Genomic DNA, 25654 nt, shown 5'->3' with positions numbered 1-25654 from the left:
ATACCAGAAGACAGCAGGCTGTGGGATGTTCAGAGACTTCAGCTTCTTGAGAGGCCCCAGTTCCCCATGGAAGATTCTCTTGGGTTGGTGGTGATGGAACTGGGTTACCTTCTTGGAGCCATGGAATAGAGGATAATTATTTGAAAATTAGAGGATATTTGGGTCAGTAACAAAGGGAGGATTCTACAGGCTGGAACAGATTTATAAAAACATGGAAGAGGGTAAGTGAAGAAAGGGAATATGGAAACAGTCTGGTGTGACAGGAAGGGCACTGGCCAAAAAGGTCAGGGTTCTAGTCCTGACTCTTTGCAAGTAACCATGTGGCCTTAGAAAGAGCACTTTTGCCTTTTAGGACTCAGTCTCCCCTATGTCAATGCACAGAATTGGATTCCTAGATCTCTAAGATCCTCTGCAACTCTACCTTCCATGGGTCTATGAAATCTTAAAAGGCTGTTCACAGTTGGTATATTTAAACATCTTTGCAGAGTTACATACATGCTCTTGGAATACAGATTCTCTCTGGTCTTGAGTCTCCTCCCCCCCTGCCCCCCACTTCCTATCCACTTGCCAAAGAGCAATCTCTTTCCCTCGTGTTCTGAATGAAATGGAAATGGACAAGCTACATTCACTGAAAAGCCATGACTTAAGTGTTGAAAGCACTTGATTGTGCCCATAGAAGGCTTGTCTCTGAGTGAGAGTGATGAAAGCAGCACTAAGGGGCCGCCTGGTTAGTTGTGCTTCTGTGGGGATTAAAGCATGAGCAAGGAACTTGGAGGAGCTTTGCTCTTTCCAAGCCATCTCCCTCGACCCCCTTCCTTTTCTGTGGAAGAGACTTTGGCACCCAGGTCTAAATTAAATTCCAAGCTGTATTGTCCGCAAATCAGATACTGAATGAGCAGTATAACTGTGTCGTCTATAGCATTTGCTGAAGTAGTGCCATGTATCCCCCCAAAAAACATTCTCATGTCCATAATGCAATGAAGACCCACACTAATTCTCACCTGGGCACACATTCTTGGTTGGAACAGGTTAAAACTGTTGCAGAAAGACGTGTGGGAATAATTAGAAATCTTCAGGCTGGATTTGAACAGAGGACTTCCTCAGGCTTGTATCCCCAAATTCTAAGTCCCCAAGTCACTCTCTAACAGTATTATGTAAGTTGGTTTACTGTCTGTCATCATCTTGAAGGCAGGCACATCACCTTATTTACCACTTAATACCTGAGGCTGGCAGAGAAAAAGGGATCAATAAATATTCAGTGAATGAGTGAATGAACAAAAACTAGGTGATAAAAGATCTATGCAGGATCTATGCGAGTTGTTTTAATTAATTAGAAACATAGATAGTTGTCTATCGGAGGTTTTGATCAGATGAGAAAAACCACAGATCCCACACAGAGCTGGTATAATTCTAGCTCAAGACAAGGATACCTGGCATTGTATGTACCTTCATTGTAGATAAATGCACAGTATTTAGCTTTTGGAAATTTTGAGAATCGTTCACGGTCTGATGGGTTCAGAGAATCCAGCTCGAGCACATTTAACTTCTCTTAACTCCTTTCATTTTGCATGTTATGTATAGAAAAAGATTTGTGTTCTGAGCACATTCCCGAGACTCCCATTTAGAGAAACTCTGGCATTACTGAGATGATGATGCTTGGTTGGATATGTCTGCCTTGACATATGAATGTTGGCCAACATCAAGGTCTTTGAGAGAGGGCCGGAACTGCTGTAATATAGACATTTTTGAGGGTGTCTGGGAAAGAGAGAGAAAAATCGAGAGAGTTGACCTGATGGGGTGGAGTGAGGGTGAGGCTGAACTGTGGGCTACGACTCCTTCTGTGACCTCTCAAATTGTTTTTAAAGTCGCTATACCCCTGGGACACTTGGGTGGCTCAGTTAGTTAAGTGTTTGACATCGGCTCAGGTTATAATCTCATGGTCTGTGAGTTTGAGCCCCACATCATCAACATGGAGCCCACTTTGGATCCTCTGTGCCCCTCTCTCTCTGACCCTCCTCTGCTCATGCCCTCTCTCTCTTTCTCAAAAGTAAATAAATATTTAAAGTCATTAAACTCATGGGCTCCTAGTAGAATTTTCCTTTTTTTTTCTTGCTTAGATGCATAGGATCTGAGTTTCTCACCTGGGAATGTTGGTGTGGGATGGATAGGGGCAGTACTTATCGACCTAAGTCAGAGATACCCATGATAAGGCATGCCTTTGAGGACTTGGAGACACTATGGTCTGCAGCAGGCAGTAGTAGATAAGGAGATGTTTGAGTCAAGGTTCTTTAGATGTCTGCGGGATGGGTGTGGCTTCAGCTGACACTAGGGTTGCGTGCACATGAGAAAGCTAAGGCAACAAGACATTGATAAAAGCAAACAAAAACAAACATAGCATAACACAGCAAAAAAGATTCTGAGTCTAGAACCAAACGCCCTGTACCTGAGTTTGAGTCCCCGCTGTCATACCAGCTCTATGGCCCTAAGCAAGTCAAAAGCCCTGTGAGCCGCCATATCCTCAGTCCCTACCTCAGGAGATTGTGAAGGTGACAGGAGAGGAAGCTTGTCAGCTCTTATCTCAGAACTCTACAAGTAGTTTGCATTATTTGGAGCATAAGGGATTTGCCCAAAGCATCCAGACCAGAGAGTACCAAAGCAAGGAATAGAAGCTGGCCCTCTTGCCACTTCATCAGCAGCCCTTTTCCCAGGCTCTGAAACTTCATTTCTATTTTCAAGGTAACAACACAGATGGAAGCACCAGCTTTGTGCTTTTCAAAGGCCCAGCTGCTACTTGATAGAAAACATCCTGCCCCACGTGGCTTTATAAAAGCCAGGACATCATGACTATTTTAAATAATAGGAGTGAATTGTTACTTCCTTTGTATTTATTAGGAAAACACTGTAAATGGGAAATTGTTGTGGTGTTCTTGGGGGAGATAAAGAATTTAATTCCATGGGAATCCCATTGTATTTCCCCATCAGGGCTCTCTTCGCTGAGGAGATATGGCATTTATCATCTGATGTCTAACATGACATTTATAGTCTTGTGGAAGCTGTTAGTAGTGTTGATGGGCTGCTGACTAGAGTCGTCTGAAATCAGAGCTTCAGTGAGGTGGGAGGGAGTCCAGTTGGATGGGCAACCCAGCTGTCTGTGTTCAAAAAGGATCCCATTTATTGTGTTTGGTTGTAGGAGGATCATTTTCCATCTTGGGGCTTCAGGACCTTTCTCATTAAAGCAAAAAATTCAGGGGCGTCTGTGTGGCTCAGTCGGTTAAGCGTCCAAATCTTGGTTTCAACTCAGGTCATGATCTCACGGTTTGCTCTGTGCTAGGAGTGAGGAGACTGCTTGGAGTTCTCGCTCCCTCTCTCTACCTCTCCTCACTCATGCCCTCTCTCTCTCTCAAAATAAATAAATTAAAAAAAAATTTAAAATAATAAAGCAAAATTAAAGGCTTGGCTTAGACAAATTTTAAGGGCCCTTCCAGCTGTAGTATTACATTATTCTAATAACTTTCAGCCAGTTTCATCACTGGTCTAGAGGGAAGTCATTCCTTTGCTGACATTTGCTTTGCATGCTCTTTGGATAGGTTCTGCATATGTCTGTGTGCTGCTTGCCCAGCAGGCAGCTTTCTGTCTTCAGAGTGAGATTCCAGGCCACTGAGCTCTGTGGACAACCTCAAATTGCCAGCTTTCTCTCGTCACCTGCCATCCTTCTCCTCACCCTGTGCTCTGCCCCTGGGATCTGCCTGGGCCTGTCCAAGGAATTCACATTGTCTTCTTTGAAGATGACAACCTTCCCAAGCCTGCAATAAGGAAGTGCTGGACTTAGTGTGTGAGAAATTCTGGAGGTTCTCAATGATGGCATCTTTCTCCGGGGAAAACTTTGTTTTCTTTTAACCAGCAGTTATAGGAGGAAGAGATCCTGCCTCTCCAACCAGGGATGGAGAAGAGAGTTAATGAGGGTTAGTCTATTTCCAGGTTTTTCTTATTCTTGATCTTAAAGGAGAGCCTGGCGCTTTCACCAGGGCTCCCTCTGAACCCCACCCCTGTCTCTCCAACTCTGTGAGAGCTAGGTTTTTAGCTTCTGACCAGCTGCCTTCTGCCGGGTTTCCTGGCTTGTCACTCCCATCCAGTTTAGGATGCAGCAAACTGCTTAATGTGGAAAGTAGAGCAAAATGTCAGGCTCATTTCTCTAGAAGTCTCTTTCCTCTGATACCTTGTGCCAGTTCTGGCTGCCTTGGCTGTTCTCTGATACCATCCAATAGACTCTTCTTTGGTCTTTGAATTTAATCCAGTTTTTATAGTTATTTTTAATTAAAAATAATAGAAGGGTATGGCAAATCAAGCTACTGTACAAATCAGAAGCACAAATAATATACTAGGTTAATTTTAACCACGTTTTAGGAGGCAATCGCCTGGGTCCTATGGTGGAGGAGCCTCAGAATCCTATAGGACCTGGCTTGAATGCCAGTGCTAACTTTCATTAATTCATTCAAGAAATATTTATTGAGTGCCAACAATATTCCAGGTACTGTGTAATAAGCACTGGGGATATAATGGGTTTCTATTCTTATAAAGCCCCCTTGGGAAGCATTAAATAATACATTAAATAATACACAGATACAAATTATAGTAAGGTCTTTGAAGAAAAAGAACATGGTGCCCAGTCAGAGAATGACAAGGTAGAAACAATCTAGACGGGAATGATGGTCAGGGAAGACCTCTTCGAGGAGTCTCTTAGGTTGTGAGCCGAAGGCTATGTCAGAGTTAGCAGGGTGGAAAATGTGGGTGGTGGGCAGGTGGCGAAGCATGCCAAGCATAAGGACCAGCATGTGCAAAGACCATGAGATAATGAAGGACTTGATGAATTCGAATAACTAAAAGTAAGGTGAATCTCTATGGAACACAGAGATCAAAGATACCATGAGTAGGATTGTGACAGACTAAGATTACTGGCCTAGGAAAAAGTTTAGGTTTTATCCCAAGAGGACTGGGAAGTCATTGCAAGGCTCCTTAAGCAGGGGAATGGTGAGATCTGATTTATTTGGTGAAGATTACACTGGCTACAGTGAAGAAAATGGATTTGGGTTGGGATAGGGCAAGATTTAGGGAAACCTGGTGTAAGGTGATTGTGGTGATCCAGCTGAGGGATGAAGGTGGCAGTGGTAATGGAGATGGGAAGAGGTAATGAATTAGAAATATTAAGGAGGAAAAGCATCAGTACAGCTTGATGCTGGTTCAGATGGGTGGGTGAGGGAGAGCGAGGAATCAGTAATGACCCCCAGGTTTCTGGCTTGAACAATGCCTGGCAAGGTGGGTCCACAGTCAGTCACTATATTAATTTGCTAGGGCTTTTGTAACAAAGTATCCCAAACTAGTGGTTTAAACAACAGACCTTTGTTATGTCACAGTTCTAGAGGCTAGAAGTCTAAGATCAAGATGTTTGCAGGGTTGGCTCCTTCTGGGACTGTAAGGGAGAATCTGTTCCATGCCTCTCCCCTGGCTTCTGGTGGTTTGCTGGCAATCTTTAGCGTTCTTGGCTTGTAGATACTTCACCCAGTCTCTGCCTTCATCTTTACATGGCGTTCTCCTTCTGGGCATGCCTCTATGTCCAAATGTCCCCTTTTTATAAGGATACCAGTCATATTGGATTAGGGCCCACTTTAATGACCTCATCTTACTTACCTAATTACATTCCCAATGACTCTGTTTCCAAATAAGGTCACATTCTGGGGTCCTGGGAGTTAGGGCTTCAACAGTTTTTGGGCAGTGGGGGACACAATTTAACCCAAACACTTAACATTTCTGTGCCTCAGTTTTTTCACCTGCAGACTGGGGACAAAAATACTTACCTCATAGAGGTGTTACAAGGAATAAACAAGGAGATATATTTAACGTGCCAAGAATGGTATTTGGCACATAATGGGATTCAGGAATTGTTAGTCTTTTTTTACCCTATTGCCTAATCCACAGAAAATGGGGAACTTCAGATCAGGAGGGAGGATAGGAGAATCCATTAGGGAGGCATCCCGGGGCACTTGGGTTTCATGGTTTCTCAAAGATCATGCCCTGTTAGTGCCTGCTTCTAAAATAGTGCAGTCTTGATTCCCCATGATGAGAGCAGTCCTGGGGTTGGATGGGTGATAGAGACTATGCCGCCCAGGTCAGGGAAACAGCACTGTCCCAGAGGTTGGGGCCTCTGAGTTCTAAGGACGGAATGAGTAAGCTTGGGCAAGCACTGCCTCCTCTGGGCCCAAGATTTCCATTCAAAATATCAAGTCACTATTTATTTGTTGGCTGAATACATGTTGGATGAATAAATTATAGAGCACTTACTCTGTGCCAGGCCTGTGCTAATGGCTTATATCCACACTCTAATTTAATTCTCTCAATAGCCCCATGAGATTTCATGGGTGGGGAGCCTGGGCCTTAGAGAAGTCCAATCATTTGCTACACAATAAGTGGTGGAATTGATATCAGGTCTCTCTTCCCTCACCATCTGGTTCTAAACCACTATTTAGTCTGACTTCCCTGTTCTCTGGCTTTAATATTCCAAGTCTCCAAACATCCCCATAAACATGCTCATACTACTTCTTCAGCCTCTGGGGCTCCATGCATGAGTCTGGACTTCTGAACCTGGCTGCCACATTGGGAGCTTCTGAATTTCCCAGCTTTGCTGGAGAGGCCCAGTAACCCTGGAAGGAGCAATTAGGAGTTGTAACCAGAGGTGTATGAATCAGAGATCCATCCCTTTAAATATTTTGATTCACTTGCCATGTATTTGAGCTCTAATCTATATTTATATCTCTATCTTTCTGAAAAGGATTTCAAAAGGGATGGGAGAGGGGCGCCTGGGTGGCGCAGTCGGTTAAGCGTCCGACTTCAGCCAGGTCACGATCTCGCGGTCCGTGGGTTCGAGCCCCGCGTCGGGCTCTGGGCTGATGGCTCAGAGCCTAGAGCCTGTTTCCGATTCTGTGTCTCCCTCTCTCTCTGCCCCTCCCCCGTTCATGCTCTGTCTCTCTCTGTCCCACAAATAAATAAACGTTGAAAAAAAATTAAAAAAAAAAAAAGGGATGGGAGAAGTAGGTATGAAGACGAAGCTTCCCCTTTCTGGACAATTAGCTAGGGTTGTTTACTGCAGGATTATTTTACCCTTAGGTAATTTCGGGGCTGCTTTTTCTCATTGCCCCTAATACCATTCATTTTGTTTCAGCTGCCAACATTTGGGCTGCCCCTGTAAGAAAGAGGAATTGTGGGTGGCTCTGAGGCAGCAACCACGGTGATGCCATTCGAATATTAGAACCTGAGTGTTGTTTGGATGGGTCCCTAGTACGGGACATGGTTTTAATGGGTTTATGAGGTTTATTGTGCCCCCTCTCATGGTGGAAGGAGAAAAAGGTACAAAGAACAGTGAGAAAGGGGGAAACCTCTCTCCTTCTCCTCCTTCTTGTTTGGTATTTAAAATATAGTTTAATGAAAACACTTTCTCATCTTTAAGTATACTTTAAGTACAGTAACAATGATTTGGATCTTTTATTTTTTTTTTAAGTTTTATTTATTTATTTGAGAAAGAGGGGGCGGGAGAGAGAGAGAGAGAGAGAGCACCCCAAGCAGGCTCCACTGTGTCAGTGCAGAGCCTGAAGTGGGGCTCAGTCTCACGAATCCTAAGATCGTGACCTGAGCCGGAATGAAGAGTTGTTCGCTTAACCGACTGAGCCATCCACATGCCTCTGAGTTGGATCTTTTGATGGGAAACTGCCTTAGCATCAGGACCAAACTGCTTCCTGGAGCACAGGGTTTCCACGCCACCACACTGCTGAGTACCCGGTGCTCTTGAGGTACACATGACACAAGGCCTCCTCCGCTGGGAGTTCTGGGGGTGGCTTCAGGGGCTTGACTGTTATCAAATGTTCATCTGCTTTCAGTTTTACATTCACTGGAGGGGTATCTTGTGAACTTGAGGAGTACGTGCTTTTTCTAATGAAGGCAGCTTCATCGTATCTGTCCCCCACTCTGGACGTCTCCTTGTACTTTTTATTCTGGTGGCAGCATGCAGTTTATGAGGGTGCTGTGGATCCGCACCATATTTTTATTGGTCTGCAGATGAAGGCTGAAACATTTTCTCTGGAATTCTTGACCTGGAAAATGAGTAATGAATCCAGGATGTACAAATGAGAGACTCCACACCTTTGCTCACGGTTTGTAGTCTGCCTGCAGGCTTCGAAACTACTGAGTGTGAAATCCCTGCCGTGAGGGTGGTGGTTATTCCCTTTAGAGGCCACCAAGGGGAAGCTGAGCAGAGGAAGGACCCTGCCTTATGAATATTAACAATAATAAATCTTTTCTGAGAGTTGGCTATGTCATAATTTCCATTTTACAGATGAAAAAATGAGGCTCAGTGAAGTGACATCGTAGGTCCCAACTGATTCCTTTGGCAAACAGCAGACCTGGGAATTCACTCCCACATTGTCTTGAACTAGAGCTCATATACACATGCCCACTCTATCTGCAAACTCAGATTTGCAAAGTAAAGTCGTCTCAGGTCACAGAACAGCTGATGGGCATCTTAGGAAAATAGCCTTGATCCTGACTTAATAATAAGAATCATAATCTGAACCTCAACTATTTATCTAGGGCATGTGATGAGCCATCACTGGTCTTAGTAAATGCTCAAGTGCATGACCTCGTTTCTTTCTCACAATGTTCCTAAAGAAGTGGGTACTATTATCACCCCCATTTCATAGGTGAAGAAACTGAGGTTCAGAAGTAAGAAGTGGCATGCTTGTGCCATGTTGCTAATAAATGGTACAGCTAGGGTTCAAAGCTGTGTATTTTATTTCATTTTCATTATTCCACTCTCAATATCAATGACTTGGAAATTTCTTTATCAACTGGAGATTGAAGCTGGGGGCATTTTCATGAACCTAAAGGCAACATTCTTATTAGTAAGCATTTGTAGTTTTCTCCTTGGTAGAAACATATTCTGAGGAATGACTTGCTCTTTATATCCCATATCCATATGGCCCTAATAATCAGACCTTTTTGCTCACTCTAATACTCCTTCTTTCAAGGCTCAGACAACAGCATTGTGTCCTCAGATCGTGTGAGGGCTGGCTGATTCAGCATGACTCAAATGGGGCAGGACCCTTTGCAGTGTCCTCCCGTGTTTATTGTTCCCTTCCCAGGTGATCAACCCCTTCTCCACACCAAAGCTGTCATATGATGATCCCCTTCCATTTCCCTTCTGTGACTTTGGTTTATGCTTTCCATCCCCAAAACCTTTGTCTCCATTTCCCTCCCTTGTAAATAGTCTTTAGTGATACACTAGAGAGAAGCGTATGATCCCTTAAAACCACAGATTGTTTCATCCTGCCTCCAGGGGGTCTTCCTTTCCATTCCAAAGGAGGTGAGTAATGCAGAAAGAAAAAATAGCTAAACACTCTGACTATGTAGAAAAAGAATAGTCAGCACAGTCATTTCCTGACATACATGAAGAAACCTGCATTAAATGAAAGCAGCAGAGTGTGGGGTTCTGGGTAAAAGGATTTTCTGGATACTTTAGGAATAATCTTGCTAGAGTGTACAAGTCTACTTTCCTGCTTCTGGAAAAGTGGCATACCAGGCATAGTGACTCTTTGCTGATTGAGCATTTTTCCTAGTCCTGAGGTCATTGTTCTGGGTAGACATGGGCTTCCATAGCTCCTCAGGCAGACCCAAGCCTAGGACTTCGCTCTTCTTGTGACAGGAGAGATACCTAAAGAATTGTGTCTTCCAGATGGTTAACAGACACATGAAAAGATGCTCAACATCACTCATCATCAGGGTAATACAACTCAAAACCACAATGAGATACCACCTCACACCTGTCACAATGGCTGAAATTAACAGCACAGGAAACAACAGATGTTGGGCAGGATGCATAAATGGGGGAACCCTCTTGCACTGTTGGTGGGAATGAAAACTGATGCAGCCACTCTGGAAAACAGTATGGAGGTTCCTCAAAAAGTTAAAAATAGAGCTACACTATGATCCAGCAATTGCAATACTAGGTATTTACCCAAAGGATAAAAAAAATACAGATTCAAAGGGGTACATGCCCCTTGATGTTTATAGCAGCATTATCAATAATAACCAAACTATGAAGAGAGCCCTAACGTCCATCTACTGATGAATGAATAAAGAAGATATGGTATATATATATATATATATATATATATATATATATATATATATGTATATATAATGGATCATTACTCAGCCATCAGAAAGAATGAAATATTGCCATTTGCAATGATGTGGATGGAGCTGGAATGTATTATGCTCAGTGAAGTAAGTCAGTCAGAGAAAGACAAGTATCATATGATTTCACTCATATGTGGCATTTAAGAAACGAAACAGATGAACAAAACAGAGGAGGAGAAAAAAAGAGAGAGGAAAACAAACCATGAGACCCTCTTAAAGATAGATAACAGGGGTGCCTTGGTGGCTCAGTCAGTTGAGTGTCTGACTCTTGATTTTGGCTCAGGTCATGATCTCATGGTTTGTGAGATCGAGCCCCATGTCAGGCTCCATGTGCTGAGAGCACAGAGTCTGCTTGTGCCTTTTCTCCCTCTCTCTCTGCCCCTCACCCACTTGTACTCTCTCTGTCTCTCTCTCTCAAAAAAAAATAAATAAATAAACATTAAAAAAAAGAGACAGAACAAACAGGGTTGACGGAGGGAGGTGGGTGGGGGATGGGCTAGTTGGGGGAGGACACCTGTGATGAGCACTGGGTATTTATGTATGTAAGTGATGAATCCTTAAATTCTACTCCTGAAACCAGTATTTCACTGTATATTAACTAACTAGAATTTAAATAAAAATTTGAAAAAAAAACCAATGTGCCCTCCACGAGGGTAGGATTTTCATTGTCTTTGCACCCTGCTATATCCCTAGCACCATTTGGCACACAATACCTACCTCTAAGACATTTTTGAATGAGCGAATAAATAATTTCTTTTCATTTGAAAAAAAATTTTGTCTTCTCTCTTTCTTCCTGACACCTAGAAATTTTCTTTCTTGATTTTCAACCAATGTATTTTATTAAAAACCAAAAATAATATTTAGGCTGACATTTCTAATGCTGAAGGGGTAGGGCTTCTTGCCTCACTGCCATCCTGACAGGAAGTTGACCCTGTGTCTCCAGTATTTAGTACTCAGCCATTAAGGCATTAATAAAGGTGGAGGGCTCTCTTGTTTTACAGGATTTGTCCAATGGCCCATTTCACTTAGGTGTGCAGGAAGGAGAAGTAAGGCACTTAGTAAGTGCAGCACCTACAAGTTACTTCTTTTAATTCTTACAAAACCCGTCAAATGTAGGCGTTCATTATCCACACCTGAGAGCCTGGGGAAACTGAGGTTCAAAGAGGGTCAGTAAGTTGCCCAAAGTGAGAGAAGAAGTGACTAAGAGAGGATTTGGGCGTAGGATTCTCAGTCTTTAATGCAGAAACTCTTCCCACCGGCACCCACTGGCTGGGTTGGAGTCCAAATATGGAAAACTCATCCCTCCCAACTTGGAGACCTCTTGGCCTTAAGCAAGGGGGGGGCCATTGGATGCTTGGCAAAGATACGTTCTGGAGGCCTCATCCTCCTGGGAACGTCTAATATTACCAACATTGTCGTTGACCAGCCCAACCCAGTGTATCCTTCCCTTGAGCTCCTCCACCTGCCCCCCTCTCCCTTTACTATAAGCAGCCTGGGAGAAGATTTCTTATAATCTCCAATGTGAGTTCATTCCCCGAACCACTGGTGCCTGGTTATGCATCTTGGCCAAATGTGGCAACACTTCTTAACTTAATTTACCTGTTTGTATATAGGTACTCATGATTCCTCACATTAATATACAAGGTTTCAAGCACATTCTCATTCCCGTGGTTTTATTTTGTCTCTAGGAATTTAAATTAATTTTTGAAAGCTCACTTATTGAGCATTTATATGCCAGGTTCAAATCTGTTTAGATTCATGTTCTAGTTTATCTTCACAATGCCCCTATGGAATCATTATTTCCATTTTAGGACTAGGAAACTGAGATTAAGTAACTCATCCAAAGCCCCATATATCCATGAAGTGAAGGAAATTGTCTAAATCAAGAGTTGAAATACACAACTTCTATCTTTTACTCTTTATTAGATTATTAGATTATAAAGTGTTCTTTCCACTTTTCAGGTGCTAAGAGATATGCCTAAATACACACATCAGCAGAATAAGGATTAGAACAGGCCTAAGGCATAACTTTATGGATGGAGTGTTTGTGACACAATCATGCAATCTTTCTTCAAATTCATAAGGATGCCTTCAAATTCATAGAGTCTGTCCCACATTACACCAAAGGCTGATGTCAACAGTTCCTTTTGAGTATTTTACTGTCCCAGATTAGAGTCTGTCCCACATTACACCACAGAAATGCGGTGCTGGTGACTCCATGAAATAAATCATATTTGCATGAAGTTAGGTAAAGCCCCCTCCCACCAAGGTCTGGAGGATGCCTAAGGCCTTTCCTCAAGCGGTCCTGCCTCCCTGTCCACCACTAAGTGAGTTTGCTGGCTCTGTGCCCATACCTAGGCCTGGGATTTATAGTCCAGGCTGCCCTCACACCCCTGGGGGCCCTCCCACAGCCTCCAGAGCCCAGACTGTGGCCTGAAGCCCCAGTGACCCTGCTCTCCCAGGAGGCATTGCTCCCTGCTGGCAAGGTGCCAGCTTTGGGTGGGGTGGGCTAAGGTAGACTGGGGCAGGAGAGGAGCCAGTAAAGAAACAGTTTATTTCTGTGCCCTGACTTTGGCACAGAGAGACATTTGGGGGAGTTTGAGTCCTAGTGACCAGCCCCAGAAGTTTTCAGGGATTTGAGATTCCTGATTTGGCCCCAAACAAGCCCATGTAGGATCTGCTGATAGTCTCCATTGCCAGAAAGCCCAAAGATGACCTGAGGTCTCCATGGGAGACCCCTTGGATGTCCACACTGGGGCCCTCCACACAGGCACGTGCCCTCCAGGCAGCCAGCATCCCTCGAGGAAGTCAACTGGGGCTGGAAGGGCAGCTTGGGGTAAAACAACACCAAACTTCCCAGAGTTGATGGTTCTGTTTTATTCTTCAAGTTTTCTCCTCTCTCCTTCCTTCAATTCCTTATCTCTTTTCTCTTCTCTCCCATCAAAGAGCCGGCACATTCTGGGTTCAGATACCAGTTCCACTTGTAATCAGCCATGTGGCTGTCAGGAAACTACTTAACCTCTCCATGTCTCAGCTTTTTTTTTTTTTTTTTACCTGTAAAATAGGAATGATAAAATCTTTGCAATTTCTAAGAATCGGAAGTAGAGTGTGTTAAATGCCAAATAAATGGCAATAATGATAATAATTTAATATTGCTACTCTGTGGCATGGTTGGGAAACTAGCTAAAGAATTTTACTTCATCTCTAAGTGTACATACCAGATGTATCATTAGAGATCAAGACTTTAAGGAATAAGCCTTTAATCAGGGCTCAGGGGCTTTTAAGAAGGAAAATATAGGTATTAAAGCTATAGGAAAACATTGTAGAGACCAATAAGGATCAATCACACATGTCGCCTTCTGAGTGCGAAGAACCCTCTGTTACTCTGGGTCTCTCTAGGTCTCTGGATACATGTACCTTTATCTGTCACTGGAAAAAATACACTCACAGACCACTCCCACCTTGAACCCTTCAATCCTGAAGAGAGACAAGAAATGAATTATAAGATCATTGCCCAAGCTCAAGAGAGAGCAAGAAATCCAGTGTGATGCTGGACAGGCTCAGCATTCCTGTCAGCAGAAGATTCTGTTGGCTGATGAAGCGGACCATGGGGACACGTTGGAGGTATACTAACTCTACGGGTGCAGTCTTGGGGAAGGCTGATGTCAACAGTTCCTTTTGAGTATTTTACTGTCCCAGATTAGAGTCTGTCCCACATTACACCAAGCCCTTTGTTCTCTAACCAACTGGCTTTTTATGTGTCACACACTGGGAACAGATAACCAGACCGAAACTAGGCGATCAGAAGGCTAGTTCTCCAAACCGGGCAACTTTACAAGGTCAGGGCAGTGGGCACTAAAGTGTCAAATGCAGGAGGCAACAAATAGACTGCAGTGATAAATGTTCAAGGCTAATTACTCGAGATTGAAAATGGGGGAACAGAGGTGAATGAAAGAGAGAAAGAGAAAGAAACCTCCTATCTGAAATTGAAATCCTTCCCCTGAAGAAGCACACATCTGGAATTCATTCTTGCAGCAGGCAGCCACAGACTAGCTCTCTACCAGGACCCTGCCCAGCCACCGTGTGACGGTGACTGAATACAGGCTGTGCTGTGCGTGGGGCTGATAGAATGTTTCTCTGATAAATATTCCTGCCAAAGTTAGTTTTCAAGCCATGGTTCATAAATATACAGTATTCCAGCAAAAAAGTACAGAATGTCCTCCTGGGGCTGACAAGCAAATAGTTTCATAAATAACCCTCTTGACACGTGTAAGATGTTAGCATTCTTGAGGTTTAGGGCAAGGGCAGATGTGGATTTAATTGCTCGATTCAGTCTGGAGCCACCCTGGACTTGGACGTTACCTCTTGGGGGCCAATGGAAATGTTTTTCTTGGCTCGAGATACCGCATTGCTTGTCAACACTGAGGACAAAGGCTTCTCCTCAGGACATTTTGGTCCAGGGTGGAGTGCTGCACAGGTGAGTCTGACCAGATCGGCATACAAGGGGATTCGCACTGGGACATCAAATAAAAGGCATTTCTTTACCTCAAGGAAGGGCTCAGCTGAGCCACAATATTGACTGCTTTGGGGGCACTGAGTGCCCAACCCCGGGCAATGTTGACAGGGAAGGGGGAGAACGTTCCAAAGAAGCCTCCTATTTTGATAATTTTTTTGTTTTGTTTGTTTGTTTTGTTTTGTTTTGTTGTTGTTTTTGGTAAAAAACAACAACAACAACAACAAAGTTTGGGCAGATTCTAGAGTAGGCCAGATCAAGCACTGAGTCTAGGGGGATTTTCATATGAGCAGCATGATTGGATCCTTAATTAGTGGGACAGAGTATAGTTTGTCAAAAATGGGTATTATACTGACCCCATCACATTTCTAGGATTCCCATCTCTGAGGTCCCATCACTGAAGTCTAACCTATTCATACAGTGTTATCTAGGTTGAAAGAATGAGGACATTACACTCCTGAGCATCTTAATAATCATTTCTATGGCGCCTTAAAGCTTTCCAGGCCCTTCGACATCCACAACTACAACTGAGTAGCCCTGTGAGGGAAATTGGGCAGGTGGTACCATTCCTATGTTACGGATGGCAATGCAGAAGCCAGGTGAGAGGAAGGTGACTGCACGGGGAACCCAGAGACTAAATGACAGAACAAGGATTCGCATCCAGGCCCTTGGCCTCTTGAAGTTATGTCAGTGAATGGCTTGGTTTCTCAAGCATGCTAGATAAGCAGGGAGCAGGAGCAGGGAGAAATGAGCTCTAGAGTGGGAAGATTTTGACGGTGGGCAATGACAGGAAGATTTCTCAACATGCTGGGGACTCTGTTCCGAGGGGACACCTTAAGCAGACTTCTGGAAGATAATAAGCCACACCAGCAACCTTACGCTCCCTCCCTGTGACTGGAGCCAGTGGCAGACACAACATCACCTTAATGTTCTGAGGTGTGAGAAGGGCCCTTGCAGGTCTCAATTACAGTGTATCGACAGACCGCATGGCGGCCTGTTTCCGAAGACGGTTCTGAATTCGCCTGTGAAGACAGCAGCTTTAATAGTTTTTAAAAACAGGGTAAGAAATCTTTCCATCCTTTCATTTACTAAGTGTATTGTATTTCTGTGCATTGACTAGAAGGGCTAAATCAGTTAGCAGTGGATAGTAAGATAAAGGTACTAGTAAGAATTGTTGTCCTCCGACAGCTGAGTCGAGTACCTGGGTTAAGCACTTGATATTTGTACCCAGTTTATCAAGTGGGCTGAACTTGGGGTGGGGGGCACCAACAGGAAGTGGATTTCTTTAGCCCTCCAGATGCTGTGCTCCTGACCACGCTACAGACCCCTTGCCAGCCCCCTGGTGGCATCTTGGACAGATCTATCCCCTGTTTTCTAATCAGTTTAGGTTATAAAAACAGGTACTGCTCTGGTTATTCACACTCAACTCAGGTATTAATGGTCCCCTCAAGGCTATACTAAAAACTTCAATATCCCCTCTCATTCAGAGTGCCTGCACCCTGAACTCAGGCTAGAGGGACATGCAGTGGGGATGGGGGGTGGTCTCTTCTTTCACTTGTTCTTAATGTTCTTTCCTGTCCCTGTGGCTGGCTGGCTTCTTCAGAGATGGGGCTGGGGGATTAAGGAAAAAGGGACCCTCTTATGGGACTGAATTGGCCATCCGTGCTCTGTTTGGCAGATGTGCATTTGGTGGCTCTTATGCATATACTTGCAAATTCTCAGAGGTCCAGACTGAACACTGAAGCAGACCTCTTGTAACATTCTTAGCTCTTGCCCTGTTGTCTGCTCAATAGCATCTTTCTACTGGGGGCCCACCATGAGGGCTTAGGCCCCTCTGGCTTCTGCAGCATCCCCATGGCCCCTGGAAAACCTCCTGTGTTCTTGCCTTGCCAGATGGGTGGCCTGGCTTTTCCCTACCAGGTCCTATATCCTGGCTCTACTGTGGCATGTGAATCCACCCCCCTCTAGTCTTTTGTAATGACCAACCTCTGTAGTCATGGATGCCACCAAAGGCATGCCATCCTATCCCAGCAGCCCTCTCACTGCTCTTGGCCTTAGTCCCAGGATAGCACTGGTCCTGCCATTCTGCACTTTTGTGAAGACCTGGCCAGGTGTGAGATGCTTGCCTTCACTTCTTCCGGGCATTCCCAGTCTCTGTGACTGTTTCTTTTGACTACACTCACCCCTCCTTCAACACATTTGTTTTGTGAAGGGACACTTCTCTGTGCTTATCCCTGAGCTCGGGAGGGGACATGCAACAAGAAACCTTTCTAGACAATTCCCACACCTTTGAACCTCCAGTCTTCTCTTTCATTGCTTGTCAATCAGTTATTCTTGCTGTACGGGTCCTGCTACCCTATATGTTATTAAGTCTTCCCCAGAGAACTAGCACCTCTGTTTAGCATATAGGGGCACTTACCTTTTATGGCACTGAGTGTGAGAGCGTTAACTGAATTTTAGAGACAATAGGAATTTAAATTTAACATTCTATTTATATACCTAAACTTGACAACAACCCTGTAGCTCTAATTATCCCCATTTTAAAGACGAACACACTGAGACCCAAGGAGTTCAGTGACATGTCAAACGACAGCGAAGCAGCAGGAGAGTCTGGATTGGTTCTCACTCTGATCTGAACCCAAAGCCAGTGCTCTCAACCTGGGACATGAAGACAGCAAGAAAGCCATTAGCCCAAAAGTCTGCAGACCTAGCGAAAGAAAGAAGTGGGAAGGAGAAATTCTCAAATCTGTGTCCTGTTTGTATCTGTTATCCGAAAGCCTTGATTTCAGTAGTCTGTATGTGATGGTGGGGCTGGAGCAGCTCAGTTAATTTGCATCTCGTGAAAGCTGAATCACGCTGGCCTTAATTGACAAGCACAAATGGCTCTGGCAAAGGTGAAGGAGCCAAGTGCAAGGGACAACGCCATCAGAGTTGACAACAGAAGTTTGATTAAAGAACGAGCTAACCAGGGTTCCCTGTGTGATGTCAGTCCTCTTACCGATCTCCTGCGTGTAGTCAAATGAATAATTATAGTCTACCTGAAACACAGATTTTCCCTTTCAAAGTGCATTCACCTTTGTGATGTTTTTAATGTGTCCCCTACAATCAGGCAGTCAGAGCAAGGACTGCAAGACCGCCCAATTTTTACATAAGAAAGCCAAGCCCTGGGAATCCTGGAGTTCCCCCAAGGGTAAGGACTGGAGATCCCTTTTCCTCCCTTCCTCTGAGTGCTTCGCTCAAGTGAGACTCTTCAACAGTATATTCAAAGAGGCCTCAAGGAAAGCAGATGTCCCTGGCTGCTCTCTGAGTTCCTGCTGGGCTGCTTTTGTAGGCACAGGGGAGAACCCTTTCCACTGGCCTGAGTCTTGCTTTTGTTCACTCTCCCTGTCTACACTCTCACTGTATATATTCAATTCCAGGCACTTTTTTTTTTTTCTTTTTTAGGAGAAAGCAGAAGACAGATCAAGGGGTTGACAACATAGGGACAAACTTAGTATTGTGCTGTCTATCTCTAGGGGGTGCACAGGCACTGCCTCCCACATTCCCTTCCCCTCTGTTCACAGGAAGAACTGGGAGCAATAATTTCAGTAGTAGCTCCTCTTTGTTGAGCACTGACAATGACTGTGTGTTAGGTATGGTGTTAGGTGTTTCACATGCATTGTTTTCCTTATTCCCTTCAACTACTGGAGAAAGAGGGACTTCAGGTCCATAGCTTCTCCTCTAAAACCCTTGAAGCCAGGTGTGTTTCAGAATTCAGAATATTTTAGTTGTTAGAAAGGTAACACGGTTCACCTGCTCTATGTTATCCAACATCCTCAGCAGGGTCTGTGGCAGCATCTTGTTACCAAACACATTCATATTTCTGTGATGAAATGGAGAAACAGCCATAAAAGAGGGATAACATAAAGGCTATAAATAGCCTCATGTCAATATAGATCAGTTTTTGCTGCCATATCAATGTATGCCAAACTTGGTGAAGAAACTTGTGTTTTTCAGAGCTCTTTGGATTGTAGAATTGCAGATGAGGGATGGTGGGTCTGTATTATTATGCTCATTTATAGGTGTAGATATAGAAGTTCAGATAGTTTCCATGAGTTGTCCGAACTACAGAGCTGCTGAATGGCAGAGCTTGGATACAAACCCAGGCCTCCTGATTCTAGCACCTGCTCTATCAGCCACAAGACTTCCATAGTACATCTGTCCCTCGAAGCATCAGACACAATATTTGCATTAACCAGCAGCTGTAGTTTTTATTCATTGAGGGCAAGGGCAGGAGAACCTTTGGAATCTCTCAATTCAGTTTTAAGAATACGTATAGTCTGCCACAGATGGGCACTGTGTGCTCTACTTAATATTGGCCCATGAACCAGCAACGTCGGCATCACCTGGGAGCTTATAAGAAATACAGGATTTCAGGGGTTCCTTGGTGGCTCAGTCGGTTGAGCATCCCACTCTTGATTTTGGCTTAGGTCATGATCTCAGGGTCGTGAGGTTGGGCTCTGTGCTGCTCACAGAGACTACCTAAGATTATCTCTCTTCCTCTCTCTCTGCCCCTCCCCCCCCCTCTCTCTTTTTTATTTTTCAAGGAATTGCCCACTTATGCTGTTTCAGATCTTCTCGTGTGATGAGAAGCTTCGTGTGGAGGCTGGGCACAGTTAGAGTGGCACATTTCCATTTTTAAAACTTTATTTATTTATTTATTTATTTTTGAGAGAAAGAGAGAGACATGGCACGAGTGGCGGAGGGGCAGAGAGAGGGAGACACAGAATCTGAATCAGGCTCCAGGCTCTGAGTTGTCAGCACAGAGCCTGATACGGGGCTCGAACTCACAAACCGTAAGATCATGACCTGAGCCGAAGCCGGACCCTCAGCCGATTGAGCCACCCAGGTGCCTCTCTCTTTTTTCCTCTTTAGGAAGAAAGAAAAGAAAGAAAAGGGTAGGATCTCAGGTCTCACCCCAGACCTCTGAATCAGAAATGCATGTAACAAGCTCCTTGAGCGGTTTACTGGCACAGCCCAGTTTGAGCAGCTGTGGCCTGGAGCTCTTTTCTTGACTAATCTCATTTAAGCCCCACAACAACTCTGTGAGGTAGGCACTGCTGTCATCCATTTTAGACAGCTAAGAAAAGTGAGGGCCCGAGAGATTAAATAACTTGCCTAAGGTCACACGACTGGTAGGTTCCAGACATTGGGGGGGTGGGGGGGGGTTGGCATGACTCCAGGGTTCAGTTCATCACCAAGCTGTCTTTTTCCTTGCAGGCAGGAAACAAAACCTGAGATACCCTCAGGGGCATTGGATGGGCCTGCTCCTGTTGAATGGTAAGGAGAGAGATGAATCCCAACTGAAAACTGGTGGTTGCAAAGGAGCCTTTTTCCTCCACCATCTCTCACCCTCAGCTCCTCTATCGGATATAGCAGCCAGCAGAGCTGTTACACCTGTTCTCATTCTCCACCTCCTAGACACAGAGTATAATTTCACTGCCTTTTTTCACTGGAACACAGGCAGGTCATATGCCTTGCTTTGGCCAGTGGGGAGTGAGTGAAAGTGCTTGCATCATCTCCGGCCGATCCATTTACTTCTCAGTGCCAGACAGAGCAGCACCCCTGATCCCTAGCATAGTGGTCCTGGAACCATAACTGGTGATGAAGCGTCTGTCAGCCTGGAGCCCTCAGCGATTTCAAGGAGCAGAGCCCCCACTAAACACACACTGGACAGATAATGCAAGTGAGAAACAACCTTTGTGTGGTTAAGCCTCTGAGATTTGGGGGGTTGTTTGTTACCCTGGCATAACCTAGCCTATCCTGGCTGACTCTCTGACTCATCTTCCTTTGCTCCGGAGGGACTGATTTACACTGCAGGAATGCCAGCCAGCAGCTCTGTGGGTGGGAAAAATGTACCTGCTTTTATGTACCCAAGCTAATAGCCGCTTTCTCCCTACTGCCTGTGAGAGTTTGTCTCTTTCTCCTCCTTTCTTTCTTGGTGCCAAATTTATTTCTGATTTGTTTTCCTTGTTGAACCTCTACAACTCCTTATTTTCCAAAGCTATTTTTAGTGACTCTATTCTACCCTGAAGGAAATAGTTCACATCTTGGTGCCCGGGGCTTTTTTAGCTCCTTTTAATGGGAGAGGATAGCACATATCAACAATTCTTTTAGTCACCAAGTCATTTCCCCAAGAGGCTTAGAGAAGAACAAAATGTCTCCATCAAATGAGTTTTGGATGCTAGACTCCAACTTCCTCATTGTGCATGATCTTCCCGGTACAAACAAGACTTTAACTTTCCATTGCTTCCTTCCTTTTGGAGGTTAAAGCCTGGGTTCCTTAAACCTGGTGATTTTCCTGGCCTACTGGACTGGTCTTTGGGAGTGGGGTTCAAAAATCTATGTCTTTTAAAAGCTCTTTAAGTGATTTTCTAGAGAGAATTTGATGACAGCTGTTTGGGAAGTCTTGGGTTGGCTATGTATTCTACATACTGAGCCACATATATTTGTTGTAACGTGATATTTCCCTGTTCATCAAGAAGTCATCCTTGATAGAAAATATATATATATATAATTAAAAACAACATTCCCCATGGATATTTATAGCAACTTTATTTATAACTGCCAAACTTGGCAACAACCGAGATGTCTTCAGTAGGTGAATGAATCTATAAACCGTGTTATATCCAGATGACAGAACAATATTCAGTGCTAGAAAGAAGTGAGCTACCAATCATGGAAAGACACAGAGAGCCTTAAACGCATATTACTAAGTGAGAGAAGCCAATCTGAAAAGGCTACATACTGTATGATTCCAGTTATATGAGATTTTGAAAAAGGCAAAACTATGGAGACCATGAAAAGGTCAGTGTGTTCTAGGGGTTGGGGGGCGGGAGGGATAAACAGGCAGAACACAAAGAAATTTTTGGGCTCTGAAACTATTCTGCACAGTAGTGCAATGGTGGAGGCATATCAGTGTATGTGTCAAACCCCATAGAATGTACAGTACCAAGAAGGTAAACTATAGACTTTGGTGATAATGATGTGTCCATGTAGGTTCATGGGTGATAACAAACGTACTGCTCTGGTGGGAGATGTTGATGGTAAGGATGATTGTGCATGTGTGGGGTCTATGGGAACTTTTTGCACCTTACTCAATTTTGCTGTGAACTTAACACTGCTCTAAAAAGCCAAGTCTACTGAAATAACAACAGTAACATTCTCTTTCATGCTTCTGGAGGAGATGATACCTTCTTGGGAGCGAGTCTGAGGGGTGAAGCTGAGCACTCCAGTTCTCTTACGGGTTTGCTATTTGCCATTCAATGTCTTCCATCTTGCCAGCAAGGCCAGTCAGAACAAAAACAGGTGTCAGAGAGTAGGAAGTGCTTAGGCATGAACTGGAATAACTAGGATGAGCAAGGCCCTATTAGGGGGCAGGTTGTGACCCATTTCTTATCCAGCAATCTACAGCCAGACTTCTCCACTCTGTCTTCTCAAGGGATGTCAGGGAAGTGATGGCTTTGTATTTTTGCTATTTGTTCTGTGGGGGCCATGATCATCATGGCTTGTGGAGACCAGGAAGGAAGCAAGGGGTAATCGGGCAAAAGGGCAGCATGTACCACAGAAGCACCTGGAGAGATGCCAACAGACCACAGGCAAGGAGGCAAGAAGTACACAAAATTCAGAAGGTAGGAGATCAGAAGCCAGGCGAGTAGACTGAGTAATGGATGGGAGGCAGGAGCATCTGACCAGTGAGAAAGCCTCTTATCAATTTTATTTTACAGGGGGAGCCTGTAGTGTGAAATGAGACACTAGGGTCCAGTGGTGGCCATGATGGTGAAGAACAAGTGGGGTAACCTCCCAGTAGGGGGAGGGAGGTGCTCAGAGTCAAGGATGCTACCGGCTCATCACTGCAACACGTGACCAAGAGTAACCAGCTTTCACAATGTCCCCTGGAAGTCAGTTGCCAAACCAAGGCTCTCCCATGCCTGGGAAGGAGAAGAAAATGGTTAAAAGACAGGAAGCAAAAGTGTCTCCATTGGGCAGCCACCGAATTTACCAGCCATCAAAACCTTTGCCTTTGGGGAGCCTGGCTAGCTCAGTCGGTTAAGTATCTGCCTTTGGCTCAGGTCATGATCTCACGGTTCGTGGGTTTGAGCCCCGCATGGGGCTCTGTGCTGTCCGCACAGAGCCCTCTTTGGATCCTCTGTCCACCTCTCTCTGCTCCTCTCCTGCTCACTCTCTCTCTCTCTCTCTCTCTCAAAAATAAATAAGTAAGTAAATAAATAAATAAATAAAATTAAAAAACCCTCTACCTTTGATACAGCCTGGGAATATTTTAAGAGAATATCTGTTGATACTTAAATTAAAATAAAAGGGTCAGCCTAGTTCATGAATAGCTGTGAAATAACAATCAAGAGCCTAGCTTATGTTTCAAGAAGGAAGCTGAAATCTGCTGGCCTAGTGTTTAGATGCTAGAAACATGCTAATGGTAATACTAGTAGTCTTTGTAATCATAGTAAGTAACAATAACAATAATAATATGTCAGTAACTGCTGAACCTCTCAGCTATGGTTAGAGAATGTTGCTGTGCAGGTCTGGCCCGGGGGCAAAGTTTCTGGGCTTTCCTGTGGTTTTCCAGTTTTCCTCTGGACTGTAAACCCACCTCCAGCCCGGGATGTGGTATAATTGACACTATAGTGTAAACAAATGTGAACGTCAATGTGATCCCTGTTTTAGGGAGGTGCTGTCCAAATCCTATTTTGATGGTGGAATGCAAGGTAAAGCTGCTGATGCTGGGCTTTAAGGTGGGAGGAGGAGTGGGGTGAGGGGTGGTATTTGGGGGGGGTGCAGACTGTGTGATGTTGAGGCTTATTAGTGGCTCTTCCACAGCCCTTGAAACCATACTTTAACAAGTGAAAAGCTTTGCAAGCTGTAAAGGACTATTAGACGCCAAAACAAATTACTTTTCTTATTATAGGTGACCAGGAGCAGATACTGATGCCACAGGAAGAGCAGAGGGAGCTGGAGGAGTGAAGGTTGAGAGGTGAGTTATTAACAATTTCCGAGTACATGAAGCACTACAGAGCAAAAGTTGAGACGCAGCTGTTCTCGACAGCCACCAGAGTCAGGAAAATAAGCATGACTGACAGCAGGAGGAGGGAATTAAAAAAGATCTAGAACAGTATTAAGTACAGGAGAGTGTGGCAAATAGTATCCATTCACGCAGTCATTCAGCAAACCTTTACTGAGCACCTACTGGGCAGCAGGCACTCTGCTAGGTGTCAGAAGTATAAAGATAAAGCCAAAGCCTCTGCCCTCAAGTGGTTCACAGAATCACATCAGCCCAGTCGTCACCTCCGCAGATATGTGCCTTCCTCCCTGTAAATGCCTCGTAGATATTCATCTCATGAATGGCTGAAATAGGATTGAACCAGTGGGAAAGACAAAGAAGTCATCAGGTATCACAGATCCTTTCTCTAGCCTGGGGTTGATGTACGCCTTTCCCGAGGCAGGAAGGTGGCTGATGGAGATCTGTGTCCAATTGAAGATGCCACTTATAATTAGGTTTCATTCCCTGACGTGCTGTTTTTGGAGAAAGTTGTCCAGTATTTGAGGAAGGCCAAGTTTAACAAGTTAGACCTGAAACTTCACCAACCCTCCAAGTCAAGTCCCCCGGCCAAGCGTTTATATTTAATTGGATGTTGTCACCAGTCATCTGCTCCAAGAATGCAGAACACTACTTTCAAAGCAGATACCTTTTTTGGAGCTGCACAGTGCAAATCTTGATGAGTGGAGTCAAAACAGCGCCTGGCAGTGTGACTGACAACCTCACATCAGTCAACTCAGAAAGAACTGGAAGGCTTCCACCTCCCTGCCCGCCTCTGCCACAAAGTGCCTCACACACCATGTGCATCTGGCTGGCCATCCCCTAGGCAGACGTCGCAGCGTGTGGTCTGAGTGAATCCCAGCCTTCTCCTTTCTGTGCCTGCAAAGCTGTCCCCAATTCCCTTGAAGCTCCCTGGACGACGCCCACACAAAGGCCTTTCCACCCGCCAGAGCTTCTTCCTGTTGCTGTGCCTTGCTTTTTTCTTCACAGCTCGATAAACCCTTCTCATCTCATATTTATCAAATGCAATCACAAAGGGACCACTTAATTAACAGGCTGCCATTGTGTGGAAGATGATTTGGAAGCGTACAGCCATTTAAGAAACCTCACACTGTTCCAGACGACAAAAACAGTAGGATGCACCATCTGGGAGGAAGCTTCCGCTGAAACAGACGCCAGTGTTTCCATGATTAAGAACCTAATATTATAACATCATAGTATGCTGTGCCATTTGGTTAGCAGAGGCAGCCTTGCGAGTGAGTGTTCTCAGGTCTCGCCTGCTTAGATGCAGCCAAATCATTCAGTATCAAAATATTTGCTCTGGCAAGGGGCCCTGGTTTATACTGCTCTTGTATCTATTCCCCCATCAAGCCTATGCGGGGTGGACACACTGAAAGAGCTTAATTAAAACTTGCCAAGGAATTTGTTGGCTCTGACTACATGTAGGGTGAGGGTGTGGGTACTATGGCTTGTGAGGGCAACTGCAGGTGAATTCACAGTTCCAAGGGGGATGAAAAAATTAATATGATGTAAATATTGCCTACAAGAACTGAAAAAAGCTTACCTGATCCCCCTAAAATATAACTGCTACTCTCTCTGTTTATACACACACACACACACACAAAACACAGCTACTCCTTATGGAAAATTTAGAAAACATAGTTAAGCAAAAATTTAAAAATAAAAATTACCCATAATCCTCAGAGAGAGCAATCTTTTTGTATATTTCCTTCCGATCTCTCCCCGCCCCCCTTGCATTTTCTGCATTATATTCTGTGTAGAGCAGTTCCTACGTTACTTCTTAGGCC

General features: G+C 44.4%; 2 long non-coding RNA genes and 1 pseudogene across 2 annotated transcripts in view; 1 reads left to right on the top strand and 2 right to left on the bottom strand.

The window, feature by feature from the left end:
• Positions 1-7766: 7766 nt before the first annotated feature.
• On the bottom strand, positions 7767-19865 carry LOC147584163 (large ribosomal subunit protein uL30m pseudogene; annotated as a pseudogene).
• A 225-nt stretch (positions 19866-20090) lies between these two features.
• LOC147584161 (uncharacterized) overlaps positions 20091-25654 on the top strand; it is a 44077-nt gene continuing 38513 nt past the window's right edge. Inside the window, exons 1-4 of the long non-coding RNA XR_015250905.1 lie at positions 20091-20480; positions 21428-22040; positions 22522-23517; positions 23718-23783. This is a non-coding gene — a long non-coding RNA (uncharacterized LOC147584161). The remainder of the gene's footprint in view (positions 20481-21427; positions 22041-22521; positions 23518-23717; positions 23784-25654) is intronic.
• LOC147584162 (uncharacterized) lies at positions 22481-25592 on the bottom strand. The gene is made up of 2 exons (XR_015250896.1): positions 23997-25592; positions 22481-22725 (listed from the first exon to the last, which is right to left on the bottom strand). It is a non-coding gene; the product is annotated as an uncharacterized LOC147584162 (long non-coding RNA).

This window comes from Puma concolor, chromosome A1 (genome assembly GCF_028749965.1).
Source record: "Puma concolor isolate L17-30 chromosome A1, mPumCon1.1.hap2, whole genome shotgun sequence".
Lineage (NCBI taxonomy): Eukaryota > Metazoa > Chordata > Mammalia > Carnivora > Felidae > Puma > Puma concolor.
Note: the sequence above shows the minus strand (reverse complement) of the source record. Positions and strands in the feature narration are given on the sequence as shown.